The sequence below is a fragment of the Papio anubis genome, chromosome 4, assembly GCF_008728515.1.
Source record: "Papio anubis isolate 15944 chromosome 4, Panubis1.0, whole genome shotgun sequence".
NCBI classification, from domain to species: domain Eukaryota; kingdom Metazoa; phylum Chordata; class Mammalia; order Primates; family Cercopithecidae; genus Papio; species Papio anubis.
This window is the reverse complement of record NC_044979.1, coordinates 42293025-42310423: the sequence shown is the minus strand read 5'-3', so window position 1 is coordinate 42310423 and position 17399 is coordinate 42293025. Positions and strand designations below refer to the sequence as shown.

Sequence of the window (17399 nt, the reverse complement as noted above, 5' to 3'; positions counted from 1 at the left end):
TGTAATAATTCCACAGCCCCAAGGGGCCAAGGTCTCCAGGTTGAGTCACTATTATAAACACACCCATAGGTGAATCCACATGCTATAGCTCCTTGAGTAAGTGGTGACTCAAATTAGATCTGAAAAATAAGCATATAAATAATTATAATAATAATTTAAAAGAAGCACAATGAAATATTTAAAGTCGTGTCACATACAAGATTCTCTACGTCATCTGCTATTGGTCAGACTCATTCAGAATAGGTTCCTGCTTTGATCTTAAGAGGGAGGTAGAGATTCTGGAGAAGCCCTAGGAAAGAGCAAAAGGAATAAGGAGCCAAGAAGAAACCCCAGGTAAGGCTCGGGAGGGACTGTTTCGTGTAGGTGATTTATTGGAAGGGTTAGAAGGAAACATGGAATGACAATTATCTTTGGTTATTGTCAGGTTAGTATGAGACTTACAAGAAAAGCACTGCTCAGACGCAATCACTATTCAAGATAAGAAATAAGAGGGAAGGCTAGCACACTTAGCTTTTTATTTAGAAAAGTGTTAGGTAGGCTGAGCATGGAGGCTCACTCCTATAATCCCAGCACTTTGGGAGGCCAAGGCAGATAGATGGCTTGAGCCCAGAAGCTTGAGACCAGCCTGGACAACATGAGGAAACCTCATCTCTACAAAAAATACAAAGATTAGCCGGGCATAATGGCATGCACCTGTAGTGCCAGCTACTTGGGGGGTTGAGAGGTGGGAAGATTGCTTGAGCCCAGGAAGTCGAGGCTGCAGTGAGCCATGATTGTACCACTGCATGCCAGCCTGGGCGACAGAGTGAGACGCTGTCTCAAAAAAAAAAAAAGAAAAGAAAAAAAAGTGTTAGGTGACATGAGAGAACTTCCAAGTAATAAGAGTGGCTAATCCCAGGAATGTGTCACCAGAGGTAATTTTGTAATGGTCATGTGTTAAATTATTTGTCTATATAACTTCTCAAATCCTTCTGCCTCTACCATTATAGTGTGGTGCAAAACAGCCTTCACACACCTCATAGTTAAACATAGACATACACATGAACACTTTCCCCTATGCCAGCAGGATACCTTGTTTGTTTAGGGGCAAAGAGGAATTGATGTGGCATTGTTTCAATCAGTGGCTGAAAATGCAAGTGGTAAACATTGAAAAATAGAACACTGCAAAATGCATGCATTGTATATACCAAAAGGTCAGCATGAAGCATTATCTGTATGGCAAGCCTGCCCATCCACTCCCTCCTACACATTGCATATTCACACAGTTTTGCAGCTTGTATAAACCCCTATTGTGATAGAAACTCATGAAAGAGTGTGGCCTCTGCAAAAGCTGGCTGTTCTGTGAATTTAGGCCAGTGGTTCTTCACCCTGGCTGCAAATCATCTGCAGAACATTTTAAAACACTGTTTTAAACACCTAGTTCTAGGAATTCTGATTTAATTGGTCTATGGTGGGGCCCAGAATTCTGTATTCTTTTCTTAAGGTTCTCAGGTGCTGCTAATGTATAGTGAGAATTGGGTCTGGTTTAGACTCTCAGAATGTTTTAATAATAAAACACTCTATCATGACAAGACTTTCAGGACCTTCAGGGCCACAGTGGGGTAGTTATCATTTCACTAGGTCCTCATTTGGGGAGGTCCTTGGCATTTTTATTGGAATATAATATTTGTCACTCAAATTTCTATTACAAAAAATTCTTTCTTGCACACTGCTTTAGCAACTGCATGAGATATGCTTTGTATATAGCACAAATCTCATATCACTTATGTAATCCAGCTCTGTGGTTCCTTCCTTTCCTTTGCCTGTTTATTTTTAATTCTTCCTAAGAGGAAGCTTAGCCAGTTAGAACACCAGAGTATCATCCCCTTCCCCCTTTTCCCACCTGAGTTCATGGCTTAGACATACTAGGAATGAAGCTGACAACATGCACTAGTTTTTTTCCAAATCATGCAGCAAAATTCCCAAAGTGCCAGTGACCTCAGAGATCTTCCCAGGGCCCAGGGACAGGCAGACATCATTCTTTCTCCAGCTCCTGGCACAGAAAAGAGACCTTAAGTTACTGAGAAGATACTGGTCACTCCTCAGAGCAGACAAGGAAACTGAGCCTCAGAATAAAGAACTGAATTCCAGTCCTTTCTTGAACATGGACCTCCAGGGTTATATTGGGCCTTGGAAAAGGCACTTACACTCTGGACAGCAGTTTCTTCATCTATCAAATCAAGAGGTAGAAGCAGACAGTGTCTAAGTTGCCTTTATTTATAAAATTCTGCGATTCCAGTTGACCAGTATTCATACAAGAGTCAAAGCCTGTAAGAGTGCAGAAAGCCCACACAAAGAGACAGTGGAAGACCTCTCATCAGTAGTATTTTTATTACCCTCTTCCTAGGTTTTACCAGTCGGCATCCTCACTGTTGATATTCTGACTGTGGTATTAATTAAATCATCTTTGAAATACTGAGCTATCAACCCATGGCATGCTGAATGCAAATGGACCACAAATAAATATTTGGTACTGAAGAAGATCAAGAGCTGGAGTTCATTTCCCGTTCTGATCTGGGCTCAGAGCTCTGTGGTCTTCCCTCTATCATCCTTGCTGCCAAATTGGCTGTATGTGTTCTAAGATGGATCAGAAAATCAGTTCCAAAGTGGGCTACAAACTTTCAGGTTTTTGTTTTTTAAGTTTTTTGGGTTTGTTTGTTTGTTTGTTTGTTTTTGCAACCAGCCAATTCATCTTAGTTCACATGACAGAGAAGTGCATAATTACTTGCAACTTTAGTTAGAGCAGTGGTCTTAAGAAGATCTAGCTAAATAAAAAGTGCTCAGACTTTCTGAGTGCTGACACTTGTCAGATTCACCTAGTTCTCATGGCCCCATTTCTACAGTTTTTGTTGTTGTTGTTGTTTTTGACAGCCCATCTGTGAGCAATCGGATCAGATGACTAAGAGCTACAGGGCAGAAACTCTATTACTTACAGTCAAATTTTCCCATTACTCAGCTGTAAAGAGTTTGTTTCTCTCTGACCCACATAAACGTTAGCATTTAGGCCCCTGCATGATTTTAATTCCATCACTTAACACCCCAGCCATATGATTCTGAAGGTAAACATGAAGGCATTTGAATTCCAGACCACCTAAACCTTCTTAAGGAAATCATCATCTCCATGGGTGGAGCTATGCCATAACCTGTAGGTTTTAACTCAGATTTCATGATAAGCAAAAACTGAATTAATTTGTCTTCCATTTTGTTCACCTTTTTACCAAAATTATGCCTGGATTAGAATAAATAAATTCAATCAGTGAAAGCAATTACTAATTCTTACACCAGATAATAACACATTCAGAATTCTCCTTTCCCTGGGAGATTTTATCAGGTTCATGTTCTTGCAAACAGGAGAAAGAGAAAAATATAACTTACTAAATAGCAGTATTCACTAATTCATTCATTTATTCAACAGATATCAATTTAGTACCTACTACGTTCCGGGGAGCTTAGAGTCTAGTATCAGAGATAATAACCACACACACAGATACACACACACTCCATTAAATAAGGACGTGATAGGCTAGATGAAAAAATAAAATAAAATAAAAGGTCCAGGTGAGAAAAGTAGGAGGGGGCTAGAAAGAAGTCATTGAAGAAGAAAACATTTAGGTTAAAACATTATGAAGAACTCAAAGTGAGCCAAGTGCAGAGTGCTGAAGGAGTGCTCCAGGCAAAATCAACAGCAAATGGGGAGTCCTTGATGTAGAAAAGGGTTTGGGGAATTGTTCTGCGAGATATACTCAAGATTCCAGTCTGAATTCTAGGGGTTAGTGATTTAGAGAGGCAAGTACGAAAATGACTTCCTCTATTACGTTAAAAGTAAGACAGTGCACCACAGAAGGAAATCACCCCTCCTTGGTAATGATTCCTGAGTGAGCCTGAGAAGCCAGAGGCGGTCTCTATTTTATAGGCACTGTACCCTTTTCAGTTACCCATGGCCAGCTCATTGACCTTGTCCTGGTCCTGTTTCCTCATTTCACTTACTCTATCCTCAAAACGTAGATGCTTCATAAATATTGGGTAAATGAATGAATGAACTCACAAAGTCACAGTACAGCAAGCCAAAAGTGCCTGCAATAAATAAACAAGCATTCTAGGCTAGAAATATTTCTCAACTTCAAGTTGTATCTTATTACATTGTATTCTGATTTTCTAGAGCAGTATATCTCAATCAAGGGAAAGTTTTTCTCCCCTTCCAGGGGATATTTGGCATTGTCTGGAGATAGTTTTCATTGTCAGAATTTGGGGGATGCTTCTGGCTCTACTTGGGTAGAAAAACAGGGATGCTTATAATCATCCTACAGTGCACAGGACAGTACCCCCACCCACACTCCAGTATCGAAGAATCATTGGACCCAAAATGTTAATGGTGTCCAGGTAGAAAAACCCTGTTGTAGAGGTTGGGGACTGCATCTTGACAGCCACATTATACAGCGTATCGAACAATTCTGTATAATGAGCTGTGATTATCCTTGCCTAGACTTTGCAAGAACCCTAGTGTATATCTTTTTCCTCACTTGCCAAGCAATGTTCAAACCTGCAGAGATTTATTTCATTCATTTTCTGTGTGTTTAGTAAACGGACTAGAAGCACTGGAGGAAAAAATATTCCAGCAATGAGGTAAGATGAAAGCTATTAGTAACCCTAGTTTGACTTAACTGAATAGTAGGAAACAACCTCCGCCATGAGGAAGTGTATTGTAGAAACTGAAAAGATGCTAATGGTGTTTAAAAAGCTCTAGTTCAAACAAATGTGCACGCAGACCAATGGATAGCCTGAAAATGATGAAGACATTTCCGTTTCTTGTGTCTTTGATAGAAAAGAAAGAGCTTTTATTTTCTTTAGTGTGGTAATCATTCAGATTTGTCCCATGACACGCCCAGAAGGTTGAAGAATAACAAACTCCCAAGTGTAAACACAGAATTTAGCAAGGAAACCAGGCTTCTGGATGAATCCCTATAATTGCATGTTTGGATAAAATAAGATTTTCATACATTAAACAAGGTAGGATTTTTCTATCTGGGACAGAACTTTCAACACTTGGAGGGGTTGTGGTTCTTTCTCCTCAAAGATGGCAAACACTGAGTTGTCCCTCCTCTCTGTTCAAGTTCACTAACTAATCACCCAGTATCCATGCTATCGCTGGCCCTTCTGTGGCCTATTTTTATACTGTTCGCTGTTCAATGTCACTTGTTTGGTAACACTCAACATCAACAAGTGCTACCAAATTGACACCAGAGGACAAAAAAGAATCAAGATATGTAGAGCCTGCTTTGTACTGAGCCAGCTGCCACTAGATGTTTTTTGTGGTAATGAACACGTGAGGCCATGTGGACGCAAGCGATGGCTCCGGGTTCCCTCAGACTGCTCACAGACAGCTGGTCTGCAGTGTACTTTTAGGTTCCCACGTGGGAACCCCATAAAAAACAATATGCCAGAAATCCCAAATCCTATCCCTGAGGATCATTTTGGTGACTTCTAAGGGAATGTGTGTGCATTTTCTAGGGCTTCCCTAACAAAGCATTACAAACTGGATAGCCTAAAGCTATAGAAATTTCTTGGGGACAAATTTCATGATTCTGGAAGCTAGAGGTCCAAAATCAAGGTGTCAGCAAGGCCATGCTTTTCCTGAAGACTAGAGGGAAGGCCTTCCTTGTCTCTCCTAGTTTCTGGTGGTTTGCTGGCAATCTTTGGCGTTCTGTGGATTGCAGCTACATAACTCCACTCTGCCTCCATCGTTAATGGCCTTCTGCCTGTGTGTTTGCATATGGCCATCTTCGTATAAGGACGCCAGTCATATTTGATGAGGGGTCCACCCTACTCCAGTATGACCTCATCTTCACTAACTACATCTGCAATGACCCTATATCCAAATAAAGTCACATCCTGAGTGTCTGGGGATTAGTATTTCAACAGAACTTGTCAAAAGGGACATAATTCAATGCATAACAGGATGTGAACTAGAAACGGGTATCTTTGTTATCAGTGTAGGAAGATTTAGCTTAAATTTTCAAAGTAATACAAACCCCAGGAAAACTCATACTCCCTCCTAAGAAGAGCAAAAGATGGAGAAACCCGATGGTTGCCTTCAAACAAAAGAAAAGGAGGAATAAGATGAAAAGGAATTAATCCAAAGCAAGGAGAGTGGCTTATGTGGAAAGTCAGGGCAACTTTCTCTGACACATCTGTGCACTCATCAGCTGGGGCATCATCTCCCTGGGGTACGTTGGGTCACTGTGTGCCTCATGGTAATAAACTCCAGAAGCCTCATGGACTCACTAGAGATGAACTCATCCTTCTTGCTTGCTTAATGGCAGAATACAAAATGAGCAGTCACTGACATGGAATGATTTCAGGAATGCCAAAAGGTTCTCCTTTTCCAAAATATCTTTTCCATCTTCCCAATACTGTTACTGACGTCCCTGACACCTCTCCACTTCTGGTTGTGGCACCTGGGCCAGAGCTCCTGATGTAGCAGGCACTGCCCTAAATGTTTTGCATAAATTAACTCATGCCCAGACAACAACCCTAAGATGTAGGTACTATCATACCACATCTTACAGATAAGAAACTTAGGCACAAAGAGGTTTAGTGGTTTAGATGAGATAACCCTGAGGAGCAGAGATTCGAGCCCAGCCTCCATGCTATTAACCAGGACATCATATTGCCTTTCATACCTGCTCTTCAAAAGCAACACAGTAATGGATTATCACACTCACTCACATCTGAGTGTCACATTTTTCAGATCCGCTCCCCTAGCAGAGAATGAAGCCTAAGCCATCTTTGTTTCTCAAATTGTCCCCCTCAGACCAGCTGCATCAAAAGGAGGGGTTGAGGTATAAATGCCTGGACCCTGCCCTCGGAGCACTGATTCATAATCTCAAGGCCCAAGAGTCTGCATTTTAACAAGCATCCCCAGAAATTTCTTAAGTATGCTAATGTATGGGAACCGCTGACACTAACGGAATGGAATAAGGGGAACGTACAATGTTATAGTAAACAGGAAAAGTCATAAAGACATGACAACACAGTGAGGATCCTGGTACCCAATGGTCAGTCAAATGCCCAGGGGCCCTGGCCAGAAGAGAATTAGGTTGCTGAGGAGTAAGAGTCATGCTGAATGTGGAGGTTTGAGAGCAGAAGGAAGCCAGCCAGCTACATCCTCTTGCTTGGATCACACACCCTTTCCTTGGTGGAAATGGTCACTTGCAGAGGGAGGCGAGGCATGTTTTACAGTTTGGACGGCAAGTATGATGTAGACAATAAAAAGCAACCAGAGTCCATGGGTTCAGAAATCCCCATGTGCTTCTGTTTGAATGAGAGGCTTACATAAACAGAACAAGGAGTTTGGGGTGGGGTTAAGGAGAATGGTGTGATAGAGGGAGAGCGAATGAGGAACTGAGAGAGCAAAATCCTAGTTTAGTTCAATCACCGATTACAACCTCCCTGAGGCTCAGTCTCCTAATCTGTAAAATGGGGGAAATAATACCTGTCTTGTAGGTCCTCACACACAGGGCATGATGTGAATCCACTGAGGCATATAGCACTGTGTAACATGAGTTATTGCTATTCCAAGGTCCGTAAAAGGCTCTTGCCTTGGAATATATCTGCCACATCAATGCCTGCAGTCCATTAACGACACATAAAGGACACTGGAGATAATGCTGTCCCTTGTTCTATGCATCCTTCCCACCCACGCCAGAAAAGAAAACACAGTCACCTGAAGTCATTCTAAAGTACGTGTTATGTATATGCTTCTTTTCCTGTACAAACACATATACACAGACACGCACATACACAGACGTGCACATACACAGACATGCACACACACACACGGGAAAACATGAGGAAGAGTGGAGACAAGAGGCACCAAAGGACAAAGTCGCTTTTCTCCCCTGTCCCTTCCCCAGCAGGGCTGGGCCTGGGCTGCTTCTCCTGCCTCCTCCCTGAAGCCCCCCCTCATCATGTTCCAGTGCATGTCCACCACTTTGGGGCCAAGTCTACACAACTGCAGTGATTCAGGTCATGGGAGAAAACCCAAACAAGCACAAAACATGCTTCAACCTATGTTTTCTAAATTGTTTTTCTTTAAAGGTGAAGACTTCTGAGCTTGAATTATCCCCTTGTCAGTGGGTTTTCCATGCTGTCCAAGTGACCTAAGTGATAATCAACCTCCATTTCATTTTGAGAATGGTTGTGGTATTTTAGAGCTATGGTGAATAAGAAAATCATTTAAAATAAAATGATTTTTATTTATTATTTTTATTTATTTTATTTTAAATGAATTTTAAATCATTTAAAATAAAATAGTGGGATAAAAGAGGATGCTAAAAATAAATAAATATATATATATCAAAATGTGCTTGTAATACCAGGCAAAGAATTAATAAGAGATAATATTATGGTTGGTAAAATGTTATATATGGCTACATCCTTTCAATCGGCATTTATAGTTCCTTTAAACTATGCCTACTTGGTGGGAATTGAACAATGAGAACGCTTGAACACAGAAAGGGGAACATCACACACCGGGGCCTGTTGTGGCATGGGGGGATGGGGGAGGGATAGTATTATGAGATATACCTAATGTGAATGACGAGTTAATGGGTGCAGCACATCAATATGGCACATGTATATGTATGTAACAAACCTGCACGTTGTGCACATGTACCCTAGAACTTAAAGTATAAAAAAATAAAATTTGCCTATGAAGAAATATTTATATGCTGATTAACATGTGCATAGTACCACTAGGTATTATAGAGGATACCAGATGTTTGTAGTAGACACAGACCTTGCCCTAAGTCCTGGTCTTGATGCAGTCACTTAGTCAAGTGACCTTCCTTCAGTGGGGAAATAAAGGACTTTACAAAAGACGTAAAAGACAATTCTTAATTTAAAAGTGATCTAGATCTTCACAAACTTGTGAAGAGAAGCAGATGAGTGAAATAGGACACTATCAATGTAAAATATTATTCTGAGGCCGCTGTAATGACTGGGAAGCAACAAGAGGGAGGTCATTTCAAAGAGAGAGGCTCTAGGTTCCAAGCTGGATGCTCAGGTCAGTGACTGCGGGTCCCCTCCACACCCATCACCCCACACCCTAACCCTCTTCAGCTGCTCACAAAGGTAGATAAATACCCACCTTTTTGGCCTCTTCCATCCTGAAACCCTGGAAACCCCTGCTTCCACCGGGGGAGGTTACTTAGTATCTGTCACTCCGAGGGAACCAATGTTCAAGCCCGAGAATAAGAGTCAATACTCCTTCCAGAGGTTTACATTTTTCCTAGGGGTCTAGGTGGATATCCCTGGGAACCCCCGTCAACACAGGCATCTACAGTACAATCCAGGCCTCCTGTGTTCAGTAGGGGCCGCAAGAGCACTGCAGCCTTTTCCCCAGAGGTGCCAGTTTGGCCCAGTAAAGATTGCCTCTGAGGAAACACATGGGTATTAGAGCAAAGTTCCTTGTTCTGGTAACATTTAATTGTGCTATTTCTCAACCTCCTCTGCACCCACACACTCACACACAACATTTATTCCACCGACTTCAAAGGAAGCTCAACGTGTTAAAAATATGTGTGGGAACAAACAAGGGAGTTCGAAATTGGTCTAAACCCTCTCTCTGTATTACTGGGTTTGACATATACAGTAGGATTTTACAAGTATGTATTTAATTTTTTTTAAAAAGCATTTATGTAGGGTTTAGAATAATGAGAATAAATCAATATTTCTATTGTCCACTTGTGTGTTTTCATAGTAAATAATGGTCATTTATCTTTACCCAGTAATACATATTTATGGGTTTAAATTAGCAAAAGCCTCCCAAAAAGTAGCTCCACTCATTTATCCACTGGTGTCCAGATGCCATCCAGCCCATAAGGAGCTCCCAGAAAGGAGCAGGGGACAAACTAGGGCTGTCAGGAGTGAAGGAGAAAGAATGGCATATGCAGAAAGGAGCTGTAATTAAATCCAAGGGAACATGGCACCATCCAGTCTTTTGCACGAGACAAAGGGCAATCCTGGTAAAAATACAGATCCCCAGGCCCCACCTCCGAGAGTCTGATCCGATTCTGAAATGGGGCTGGAGAATCTGGATTTTAACAAGCACCTTCACCAGGTGATCCTTTTGCTGAGAACCCCTGAGAAATGAGAACCCTGTGCTAGTGCTGAATGGAGCATTACATTCCAGAGTTGAAATCTGGTGATCAGGGCTCCAGATGGAGCTGGCCCTTGGTCTTTGGTGCATACCTGGGTATAAATCCAAGCCACTTCAGGTATATGGGCTGATACTTCGACCCAAACACTATCTATAGCCTAAATTTTTTCTAATATTCTGTTTGGTATGAATTGTAGAAAGTTGTAAATGCTATATTTCCTTCTCATCTATTTCTGGACTTTGTCCCAGGACCAAATTCCAGGGCATCTGATAGACATTCATTGCATACATTTTTCTGTAAACATGAAAACTGAACTGTCTAATAGAAAAGGGCAAGAAAGTAGAAAATAAGAAATCATCATCAAAAGTGGTTTGTTTTGGAATTATATTAATTGTCTAGCTGCATAACAAATCGCCCTCAAAACTGAGTCGCTTAGAACAACAAACATTGATCCTCCACAGTTTCTGTGTGTTAGGAATCAAAGTGATTTAATTTAATGGTTCTGCTCAGGGTCTCTCAGGGGCTGCAATCCAGGTCTCAGGCTTGGGGTCCTCTCAAGGCTGAGCTGGGGAAAGATCCATGTCTAAGCACACTCACGTGGCCAATGGTGGGATTCGGTTCTTCTTAGGCTGTCAGACTGAGAGCCTCCGTGTCCCAATGGCTTTTAGCCAGATCCCTCTCTCAGTTCCTTTCCACATGGGCCTCTCCACAGGGCAACTCACAACATGGCAGCTGCTTTCCAGTAGAGCAAGCAAGTGAGAGAACAAGAAAGGCAAGCAAGGTGAATGTCCCAGTCTTTTGTAACCTTATCTCAGAAGTGATACAACATCACTTTTGCCATGTTTTATTATTTAGAAGCAAATCACTAAGTCCAGCCCACACGTAGAGGGATGGCATTATGCAAGGGAATGAACACCAGCAGAGAGGGTCATTGATATCCATCTTAGATGCTGTCTATTGCATCTAAGCATGATTTTTCTAAATGAAAAGAATATATTAATTTGTCACAGTCTTAGTTGATGTACCATCCCATTTGTGCTTTGCTAAAACTTCTATCAATGTAAAGCAAACATTTTCTGATACAGTTTAGGCAGGCAGTGTATTGTGGTAATAGAGTCCAGTGGTGTTGAAAAGATATGTTGAGGTCAGAAATTAAGCTCATGTTTCTAAAAGAGGAAATGTATGACTAACATGCAAGCCAACAGGAAAGAGTGCTTTGAGAATGCTTTCTGCTACAGGTAACTAAAAGCTAAACAGCTGTGGCTTAAAAATAAAGGTATATCTATGTCACATAAGCAAAAGTCTAGGGGTGGGCAGCTGCTGGCCTTGCTTCAGTAGCTTGATAATGGCAAAAGCCATTTTTTTTTCTTTTTTCTTTTCTGTTTTCTTGGCCTTCTAATCATGCATGTCACCTCACAATCACAACATAGGCAACACCTCATATTCTAAGCAGGATGAAAAGGGCAAAGAGTCATGCCATATGCCTCTGTCTCTTTTCATAAAGAAGACAAAGCTTTCCTGGAAGTCCCCTCTAGCAGATTTCACTTAGATCTCATTGGCCAGAACTGAGTCACATGCCTGCCTTAAACCAATCACTCACCAAGAAGACTAACGTTATCATGGCAAGTCTAAACCAACTATGACTCATCTCTGAAATCAAAGGATTATTACCATTACCCGAATCCATCAGGATCCTGTTGGCAGAGAAGTGGGAATGTAAATTTTGGGCAGGCAACAAACAAGTCTTCTGTAAACATCGTATGTGTTGTTTTTTATGTGTTCTATATACCCAGTACAATCACAATTTCCAATAGCAGTCTAAAAAGGTATTTTCCAATAGAAACATAATGTGTAAGATCATTACTTATGAAATCTCAAATGTACTTAGGTTTCCTTCTTGAAAATTCCTTATTCAAAATAAAATGTCCAGATTTTGAAACCCAGAAAAGATTCTATATTTTAAAAATCCTGTGCACATGTAAACTGTTTTTCAAATATTGCCTTCAGATACATTGAACAGAATGAAATCTGAGATTTACTGCATCAGCCAAGTATTATCAAAACACAACAAGACAGATTGCTTTTCTTGACGTCTGCTGCTTGATTTGTGTTAATTCATGTTTCTGAAATTGTAGTATCATAAGCCAATGCTGCACAAAGGTATTTCATGTCATTTATAAAAATCTAGAAATATAAACTGTTAACTCCTTATAAAGTGTCTGCTGAGACACAAAAATATCACTGAAGTGCATTTATGTCTTTCATCTTTAGGTCTGCATAATAATTCTCTCCAGAAGGCCAAACTTGTTCCATAAATTACAGAACAGAAAGTTGGTTGTTGGAGGAGTAGCTCAGCCTCATCTGAGGCATCCCACTCTGAGAAACTAATGGCACCTACACCTCTTGAGCATTGAGGTTTTAAGCAAATTCTTAATTCTTGTTCCTCTCAAACTCTAAGTGAGCACATAAAGTGCTGCTCCAAGCAAGACCGGCCCTTGTAGAAGGGCAAGTGGAGTCAGTACCCTAGGAAACGGGACCTCGGGAGTCATTGTTTCAATGAGAGATAAATCAAACTGATGCTAAATGTGAACAACGAACCCATTAGGGATTGTGAGAAAGAGACACCATCATCCACTCAACAATAAACCTGTGGGACCTCATGATAGCCTGAGGATGTTTAATTTCAGGCGCAGGTATCCAGAATGTAGCACCTAGACTGATCAAGTCTGTGTGATGATAGCAAGCAGCAGTGGAAGAGCCCAGGAGGGTTCCTAAGCCTAAACTGCAATCCAGTGCTGCCTTTAAATGGGAAGGTATACTTGGTCCAGTCATCTGACAACTTTGGTCTTCAATTTCTCTATCTCAAATGTGACTCTATTGCTTTAAGAATCCCTTTAGCTTTAAATATCTGTGAATCTGCTGAAGCAGGTGTGCTTTGATTGATGTGGAACTCTGAACTCCCTTAAATACAATGACCAATTATTTAGCTGAACTTTGTTGGATTCAGTGCATTCTGAATACATGTCAAAATATACTTGGATTTGTAAAAAATATTCTTTTCTGTTTTTTTTACCATGAATAGATGTACAAAAATGTCTGTGTTCACACTGTAGAATGGACATTTCTCGTAAACTCACACAAAGATACTTTCAAGTCAATGCCTTAGAAAGCAATGAGAGATTTAAAGGAGACCTAGAGATATAAATGGAGTAGACAGAGAAGGTACGTGGGGAGGGTGATGTAACTTCCTAGGGAAAAAGTGTGAAGCACAAGGCTGGACATAGACCTGGGAATCAGGAAATTAGAGTTCTAATAGCGGCTTTTCCATTGATTCACTTGGGATCTTGAGAATGTCTGTCTCATTTTAATTGTTCTGGGCCTCGGTTTCCATATCTGTCAATTAGCATGAGAGTCCCTGGCTGGGTGCCCAGGATTGTGAGAACATGCTGTTCAGAGCCATAAAAATACAATCAGTGCCAATAATGTACTAGTACCAGTACCTAGGATGCAAAACATCCTAGGTACTAGATGTCCTAACTTAAAGTGGAAACATTAAAAAGAGTAATTATTTTAATGATCAAAATGGGAATATTTTAGGAAGCATATCTATCTGGGTGAAAATTAAGTAAATAAGACAATTGTAAAGGAGGCTTGTGGTCTCAGGAATACAAAGGCAAAAAGAGCACAGACTTGAAATATAACAAGTTCTAGCTTTGTCACTTATCATCTCTGTGACCTTGGATAATTTCTAACCCCCCAGCAGTATTCTCATCTGTAAAGTGGGAAGAATGACATGCACTTCTGTGGGTTGTGGTGAAGACTACTACAAGTGGAAATTAGCTCTTTTGAGCCACTGGTGGGGTTTAAATTCACAGTCCTTATGTGCTTTGCAGCTGACAGTTCCTCTTATTACAATTGTCTATTTAAAAACCGAGTCACAGCCTGGTGCAGTGGCTCACTTCTGTAATCCCAACACTTTGGGAGGCCAAGACAGGAGAATTGCTTGAGCTCAGGTGTTCAAGATCAGCCTAGGAAACATAGTGAGACCTTCTCATCTCTACAAAAAAAAAAAAAAAAAATTAGCCAAGATGCATGGCTGTAGTCCCAGCTATTCTGGGGGCTGAGGTGGGAGGATCAGATTTTGAGCCCAGGAGGTCACCACAGGGTGGTGACTGCGGCTGACCACCTAGCCCTCAAGTGACAGATGTGGAAGATCCTGCTGAAAGACAGAAAACAGAAAGACAAAAGAAAGAAAAAAGAGAGAAAGAGAAGCAATGAAAGGAAGAAAGGAAGAAAGGAAGAAAGAAGAAAGAAAGAAAGAAAGAAAGAAAGAAAGAAAGAAAGAAAGAAAGAAAGAAAGAAGGAAGGAAAGAAGGAAAGAAAGAAAGAAAGAAAGAAAGAGAAAGAAGGAAGGAAGGAAGGAAGGAAGGAAGGAAGGAAAGAAAGAGAAAAGAAAAAAGAAAAGAAAAGAGAAAAGAAAAGAAAGGAAGGAGGGAGGGAAGGAAAGGAGAAAGAGAGAAAGAAAGAGAGAAAGAGGAAGAAAGAAAGAGAGTGAAGAGAGGAAGGAAGGAAGAAGGAAGGAAGGAAGGAAGGAAGGAAGGAAGGAAGGAAGGAAGGAAGGAAGGAAGGAAGGCAGGCAGGCAGGCAGGCCTAGTCACCAAAAGCAAGAAATTTTTTTAAATGCTACTATCTATTGGGCATTTACTAATCATATTGCTATGCTCTGCACCCATACTAAGTACTTTATATAAATTATCTCATGTACTGCTCTAAAACTAATTACTGCTGTGTAAATGGAGGTAAAAAGAAACTAAGCTTTATTTCTGACTCTATTGTTCCTTTAACTGGCGTTGCTTTCTTTCTCAGCTGCACCTAATTGGCTGTAATTTTAGTTTTCTTTTAAACTGCCTTAAATATTCAAGACTAAGGAGCAATAACTAACTGAATATATTTATATAACATGTTATTTTTGTCATGTTGCTTTCCACCACTGGAGACCTGCTCTAAATTCACTTGGACATTTGAGGATAAATCATGCTCACTAGCAGTTTCTGAAAATGCAGTTTCACTGAAAATACAGGCATCAGAAATTTTGTAAGCAACTTAAAAGAAAGTATAAGAATCTCCAATGTATTCATTGAAAAATAATTTGAATTTATGCTTAGAAAAATAGAATTATTATTAAGAAATCTTACATACTCATGTTTATAAATATCTTCACTAAAGACCAATTGTATATATGGCGTAACACTGTCCTCAAAGAACATGCCGTGAGAATTGTTGCAGTTACCAGAGGGTTAAATTTGGCTAACTCATTTTTATTAATGTGCCTTTTAATTATGAAATAGCATACTCACCTTAGAGAAAATTTGAAAAACATTTTTGTAAAGTGGTGCAATATTGAAGAAAGTTGATAACTTTCAGGCCAGATTTAAACCTCAAATCTACCTCTCATTTACCTGGACAACTCATTAGCATTTCTGAACCTCACATTTTTTCTATAAAGTGAGAATACTATATTACAGAGTTGTTGTCAGTTAAATGAGAACGGTGTCTGATCATAATAACCAGTCAACAACTGTTCACAACTCTTCCCCTCCTAGGAAAAGGATCTCAAGGCAGACCTGCTTCGGGTCTGCTCTGTAAAGAGGTAGCAATCCTCTGCTCCCAGTAAATTGCTTCCTGACCTTCTTTGGTAACAGACTATTTTTAATAAAAGTGATGGATCATTTCCCATTATACAGTCAAAATGTGTGTACCCATCTCAGGGCAGTCATGGGTGACCATTGCCCATCTTTTGACCCCAGATTAAGAACACCTGCTGTACTATTTTAATTCTGCCTTCAAATCCTCTTACAAAACAAAGACATCTTTAAAAAATAAAATTCTTTAGGTGTCTTGCGGTTAAATGCAGGGAAACCACAGCCCCTTATTTTTGATAGTTTTGGGAAGAATGCAGTGTCAGAACACAAACCCATAATAGACAAATAATTTGCACAGAAACTTCATAAAAGTATTGACCTGATTTGCCACCTTTTAAAACACACAAGTAAATGTTTACCCTGTGTCTAGATCCAAATGGGTGAAGAAAAAATGAGTGACAATAAATCTACTTAAGCTCACTTACATAATTGTGGCCATACCGTTTTTTTCACATTACATTATTAGAACATTGGACAATAAGTCAAGAAACAGAATGTTCTACAAAGTAAACTTTAAAAATTGGTAAGCATCATGTACTTTTTCCAGAAGACATTTTATTTTGTTGAATCAAAGGTGGCTTTTTGGCACTGAGCAGCTCTGTGGAGTCATGGCAGTCCTTATTCCCTAATCCTGAGCCTGCCTGTCGCTGCTGGCAGTCATCCACTTGTTTGGATTTCAAACTGCATTAAATCCCTTCCTATAGCTGTCACTGCCAAGCAGTTGCACTGGCTCTGTCCTACCTTTCTGTTGGTAATTCTGTTTTTAATCCTATGCTTCAGTGTAGTTTATATAAACCTTTACAGAGGGATAAAACTTTCTGTAATTAATTGTTTGGGTGAACGTGTACTTGGGAGAGCTATTGGCAAAGGGGCCAAATTTGCATTCCAGCTCCTTTCATCCCCACCCTTGAGCTAACCAAGTCCTGTGGATTCTTCCCTTAGCATCTCTGGAACCTTCTTTTCTTTTCTTTTTTTTTTATGACCACCTTTCCAGTCTTGGCCCTTCAAACTTGAGTGACAACAACAGTCTCCCTGCCTTGAGTCTCTTTCCTCCTTCTCCCACCGTGCATACGGTTGTCAAACTCATCTTGATAAACTAGTGTATCGATTGTGGCTACACTCCCCTGCTCCCACATCTTCCATAGACCCCACTGTCTGTAAAATAATATTCAGTCTGTCTCAACCCATCTTTCCAGACTTGGTGACACAGGTCTACTCTGCCTGAGACACTCGCTGTGACACCCTTGCTTGTTCCTGGGGCTTTGACACATTTCCAAGGTCCCTTTCTTCTTCCTCTCCAAATCATACCCAATTGCCCAAGCCCTGCTCAAATCTCCCCCCTCATGAAGCCTTCTTGATGCCTCCCAGCTCACCATGATCTAATTTCCTGAAGCAATTATGCTAACTGGACATTTGAAGAATTATTAACCAATTATGAACTAACTGCCCCTTAACATTGCATGTGTAGTTGTCTTCAAAGGCTGTTAAATTATGTCAT

At 40.5% G+C, this 17399-nt stretch overlaps 1 protein-coding gene across 3 annotated transcripts in view; it reads left to right on the top strand.

Moving 5' to 3' along the window:
- The window catches only part of CAV1 (caveolin 1), a 36070-nt gene that overhangs the window by 15761 nt on the left and 2910 nt on the right, over positions 1-17399 (top strand).